Raw genomic sequence first — 5,930 nt, 5'->3', positions numbered from 1 at the left:
AACACAGATAATAAGTAGTATAGAAATTTTCATTTCAGCGTTCCAGAGTCGCAGTTGAAGACAGAAGAACTTTTCTTTCAACGCCGCGGCTCCACCGAGGAGACTGAATATTAAAGTAAAATTTATGATTACGTAGCAGTGAATGATATATTAATTTTTCACGGAACATTTGTTATTGTAGGTACCACTGACTTGGTATGACACCTGACGAACCGACAGACGTCATCTGTGAAGCGATCTTTTACTTTGAGAAATAGATTAGACGCACATCTCTCAACACGAAAAGCATCTACCAGTAGTCAAGGCCACACAGACACTCTACACACTCGCAAAAAAAAAAAAAAAAAAAAAACCGAGGAATCGAACATTTTCTCTCTCTTACAATTTTGAATATTTATTGAGTAGCGAAAACGCCTGGTCTTGCCTACTGATGTAATGAATGTTGTGTCTAACCTATCTTAATTTCAGATGACATCACAAAAAACATCGATAATATCCCAGCAAAACCGCTAAAGAGGATGTAAATATCTGCAATTCATGTAATCAAATGTGACACAATGTAATAACCTATAGCTATGTAATGATGATGTAAACATGTTTATGTGCAACTGTATTATGTTTATGCTAAGAAAATATGTGACGTGTGTATGTATAATTACTTATTTTTTTAACTGATGCATCATGTAAAAATTTGAACAAAACGAGTGCCAAAAAGACATTGCATAGTGAACCTCTGTTCACGAACATTAACGAACATTACTAACTCTGCAACTACGCAGAAACCTATGTGAAGGAAACGGTTAATGCCATTCATTATGCATCGTACCTATGTAAACGCGATGAACGATTTCCTCGATTAATAACTATGAACATTTAGGTGAGCTATATTCAGCAAAAAACTGAAAATGTGAAGTGCATAATTCGTGCATCGTCTAGTGACATTACTACAGTACCTAACTTCAAGATGTTAACTGGATTAAACGGACACAAAGTGCCTGACCAGAAATCAACATGACGGGTGGAAGAATTTTGGTTGGAACTTCAGGGAATGAAATGTTCTCGAAATGTGACGGACACGCTTACCTGGACTGTCCAAGGATCGACGCCAGCTATGTGCCGTCCGAGGTTCTGCAACCAAGCTTCCACGGAATGTAAAAAACGAACTGCACGTGGACCAATTACTCGACGGGTCACGTCTGATCTGTAATAAGCAATGCTTTTACTCACTACGAACTGCATCACAACGACTATAATGGAAATAGGAAATGGACACGCTTATGTATTAATCACGTTGTTATACAACGATGTTACTGTGATCAAAAAACTTTACCACGACGATACTAACCTGTAAAAAATTATTGTGCAGCAGATGAATATGAACTGTAATAACGACACGATGTGTATAGGTCAACGCACCTGAAAAATACGGACATTTTTCTTTGAAGTATTTCAAAACAATACTATGTAACTAAGAACATTCAACAATCTAAGTTGTATTGTGTTATAACGAATATTGTAAATTTAAAACTAAGTTACCTGTCATAGAATGTAGTCTTCATATGTAATCTTGGTTGAAAATTTTCTTTGTGCAACGACTGAGAAACGCACACACACGAACAATATGAACTGCAATACTGTGCCGCGTGATCTAACTGTACGACATAACGGCAGTCACACAGACGCTTCTGCGCATGCGCGCACTCTATCTGCCAACATAAGAACTTTTACGGCGCACCCGCGTCATTCAAAGTTGTATATAATGTGTATAATGTAGGTCATGTAAATAGTTGTAGATAACTTAGATTTTCTTGTGCCTTTAGGTGAATTGCTCGCCTGCAGGTGTGTCCTTTCGCCTCGCAATTCAGGGGGCAATATAAAGGCACATTTGCATGCCGAGCGTGAGTTTCCTCGGAAACGCGAGATATTAATTAAATAAATAATCAGTGACAAATAAATAAAGCCTATGGCACACAACTGCAGCGCTGTGTCGCTGATAAAACAAAAGCACAATTACGTTACTCGTATGTTTGATTAAGAAAAGAGAGCTCTGGTTGAAGTGGTGCGAGAAGCACGTATTTTAGTTTATTGTCTGGCACACCGCCATATTTCATGTTATAGAAAATTACTGCGAGTTGCAACCATACTAGGCACTCGATTCTGAAAAGAATTTATATTTATAAAAGTAAGTAGGATTGTGAACTGTAGGCTTATTCATTGAATATATCTGATTTAACTAACTGTGTAATTTTTTTGTTTAGTAGACAATCACCTCTGTACGACGTTTTGGCATGGCTGGCAAATTATTGTAATATTGAGATTTAGTTTATGAGTCCGCACCTACCGCAGCAGTCTTTGGAAACGATTTAATTACGAAGTCCGATTATTTCAGTTTTATTTCACGGTCAACTACGAGTAACATTGCCTTTACGAAAAAGCCATTGTCAAGCGTCTGATACCGAATAATTAAAACCTGACGACTCATAGGAGAGACAATCATACAGATAAAATAATTAATATTTTATTTAATTTAATTTATTTTATTTATTTTATAACGCCCATCCGCTCGATACAATTTGAAACGAGACACTTCCAACAAGGCCACACGTTTCCAGTCATCAACAGTCCACTGTAGGTGTTAACGAGCTCAGGCGAGGCGTAAAGCTTTGTGACGTGCAGTCATCAAGGATACACGAGCAGGCCTTCGGTTCCGAAAGCACATGTAAATGACGTCTCGCTGAATGGCTCGACCGCTGACACTTCTTGACGACCTAGCATTAAAATCTTCAGCAGTTTGCGGAAGGATTGCACTTCCGTCACGCTGAACGATTCTCTTCAGTCGCTGTTAGTCCCTTTCTTGCAGGACCTTTTTCCACCCGCAGCGATATCGGTAATTTGATGTTGTATCGGATTCCTGGTAATCACAGTACACTAGTGAAATGGTCGTACTGGAAAATCCCCACTTCATTGCTATCTCGGAGATGCTGTGTCCTATCGCTCGTGCGCCGACTATAGCACCACGTTCAGACTCAATTAACTCTTGTTAAGCCGCCGTTGTAGCAGTAGTAACCGATCTAACAACTGCGCCAGACACTTGTCGCTTTATATAGGCGTATTCTGCCTGTTTACATATCTCTGTATTTGAATACAGATGTTAATAACAGTTTCTTTCGCGCTTCAGTGTATTAAAATGTATGACATTCAACTACGAAATTTGGGTGGCAGATTTACGAATGTCTCAAATTTAGATTGTTGTTGTTGTTGTGGTCTTCAGTCCTGAGACTGGTTTGATGCAGGTCTCCATGCTACTTAATCCTGTACAAGCTTCATCAACTCCCAGTACGTACTGCAGCCTGCATCCTTCTGAATCTGCTTAGTGTGTTCATCTCTTGGTCTCCCTTTACGATTTTTACCCTCCACTCTGCCCTCTAGTACCTAATTGGTGATCCCTTGATGCCTCAGAACATGTCCTACCAACCGATCCCTTCTTCTAGTCAAGTTGTGCCACAAACTCCTCTTCTCCCCAATTCTGTTCAGTACCTCCTCATTAGTTATGTGATCTATCCATCTAATCTTCAGCATTCTTCTGTAGCACCACATTTCGAAAGCTTCTATTCTCTTCTTGTCAAAACTATTTATCGTACATGTTTCACTTCCATACGTGGCTACATTCATAGAAATACTTTCAGAAACGACTTCCTGACACTTAAATCTATACTCGATGTTAATAAATTTCTCTTCTTCAGAAACGCTTTTCTTGCCATTGCCAGTCTACATTTTATATCCTCTCTACTTCGACCATCATCAGTTATTTTGCTCTCCAAATAGCAAAACTCCTTTACTGCTTTAAGTGTCTCATTTCCTAATCTAATTCGCTCAGCATCACCCGACTTAATTCGACTACATTCCATTATCCTGGTTTTGCTTTTGTTGATGTTCATCTTATATCATCCTTTCAAGACACTGTCTATTCCGTTCAACTGCTCTTCCAAGTCCTTTGCTATCTCTGACAGAATTACAATGTCATCGGCGAACCTCAAAGTTTTTATTTCTTCTCCATGGATTTTAATTCCAACTCCAAATGTTTCTTTTGTTACCTTTACTACTTGCTCAATATACAGATTGAATAACATCGGGGAGAGGCTACAACCCTGTCTCACTCCCTTCCCAACCACACTGCTTCCCTTTCATGCCCCTCGACTCATAACTGCCATCTGGATTCTGTACAAATTGTAAATAGCCTTTCGCTCCCTGTATTTTACCCCTGCCACCTTTAGAATTTGAAAGAGAGTATTCCAGTCAACATTGTCAAAAGCTTTCTCTAAGTCTACAAATGCTAGAAACGTAGGTTTGCCTTTTCTTAATCTAGCTTCTAAAATAAGTCGTAGGGTCAGTATTACCTCACGTGTTCCCATATTTCTACGGAATCCAAACTGATCTTCCCCGATGTCGGTTTCTACCAGTTTTTCCATTCGTCTGTAAAGATTTCGCGTGTTCAATATGTCCTCCACATGCGACAAGAACAATATTACATCAATGGTCGAATTGCTCCCATTTTCAGGTAAGTATGTCCGTCGCCAATGATGTTGTGGTGGTCCGCTTCTGCAACTGTTCATAATCAACCGATGTCTCAAAACACATCTAGCTGTTGTTGTGGGCAGTTGTAACACACGACTGGCACGGCGATTTGACTTGGTAGTACTACGTTGGGATGCGGTCTGAATTCTCCGTCGTTTCCGTTCGAAACACAAGGGCGACCAGGAGTATTTCCTTTGCCTATATATCTTGTGTCTACAAACTGTCGATAACATCTTTGTGTACCTTCCATCAGTTCCGAGGACTAGTTTGGTACCTCGTCCTGTCATGTCTTTGTATTTTAATTATGCAATTACACTTCGCAAACTCGAGAACACAAAATGATTTCTGCTGCGGAATAGCCATATTACAACATTCGAAGGTAACCAAGCAAACAGCAGACAACGGACATCAGCCATTAATACAAACTGAAGAATGTATTCGTTCCTCAAATAACCTAGCCGTGGCGCAGCGATCGACAGTTTGGACATCATAACATTTTGTAATACGCATATTCTTTTGAAACATCCTCAACATAAACATGGATTTGCATTTTTGTGTTACGATGACCAATTCAAAACTAAATTATAAAAAAATGGTTCAAATGGCTCTGAGCACTATGGGACTCAACTGCTGAGGTCATTAGTCCCCTAGAACTTAGAACTAGTTAAACCTAACTAACCTAAGGACATCACACACATCCATGCCCGAGGCAGGATTCGAACCTGCGACCGTAGCGGTCTCGCGGTTCCAGACAGCAGCGCCAGAACCGCGCGGTAACTTCGGCCGGCTAAATTATAATTATAAATAACGGTAGATTAACAAGGATCCTTACGCCAAACATGCATCATTGTTGCAAAAGAAGAAAACATTATTTACAGTGTTATAGAACATTATTTGCTATGGTGTTGACGTGTGATGCACGTGAATATTGTGACTGCAATGTTTGTGGTGCTGTACGTCCTACGTTGATGGTCAGTTCCAGTTCCTGTTGTTGACCTGGTAACATTACGAACTCTCGATGTTTAAACAGTACTCTAAATGCTCGTATGTTTTCTGTGAGTGAAGTATACAGTCCGCTTGGCTGGAACATATAAAGTTAATAGGTGAAAAATTTGGTGCCTGTAAACATATAACTGCACAAAAGGCCTGAAACGCCATTATTGCCTCAGCTTGAATTAATAAATACATAAGACTGACCTTAATCTATGAAATCGTAGATGCATATCCTTTGCTCCCTCTACTGCTCTGTGCGGCCATGACCATTCCCGAGTTAACATACACCTAACGCCTCATTGTACGATTTATCAAATTTTAGGAAGAAGATTCAACTAAAGAAATGTTAGTTCCTCTTATGG

At 39.6% G+C, this 5,930-nt stretch overlaps 1 long non-coding RNA gene across 1 annotated transcript; it reads right to left on the bottom strand.

The window, feature by feature from the left end:
- Positions 1-1,024: 1,024 nt before the first annotated feature.
- LOC126482373 (uncharacterized) lies at positions 1,025-1,604 on the bottom strand. The gene is made up of 3 exons (XR_007587639.1): positions 1,537-1,604; positions 1,346-1,416; positions 1,025-1,201 (listed from the first exon to the last, which is right to left on the bottom strand). It is a non-coding gene; the product is annotated as an uncharacterized LOC126482373 (long non-coding RNA).
- Between the last annotated feature and the right edge of the window lie 4,326 nt (positions 1,605-5,930).

This window comes from Schistocerca serialis, chromosome 5 (assembly GCF_023864345.2).
Source record: "Schistocerca serialis cubense isolate TAMUIC-IGC-003099 chromosome 5, iqSchSeri2.2, whole genome shotgun sequence".
Lineage (NCBI taxonomy): Eukaryota > Metazoa > Arthropoda > Insecta > Orthoptera > Acrididae > Schistocerca > Schistocerca serialis.
Note: the sequence above shows the minus strand (reverse complement) of the source record. Positions and strands in the feature narration are given on the sequence as shown.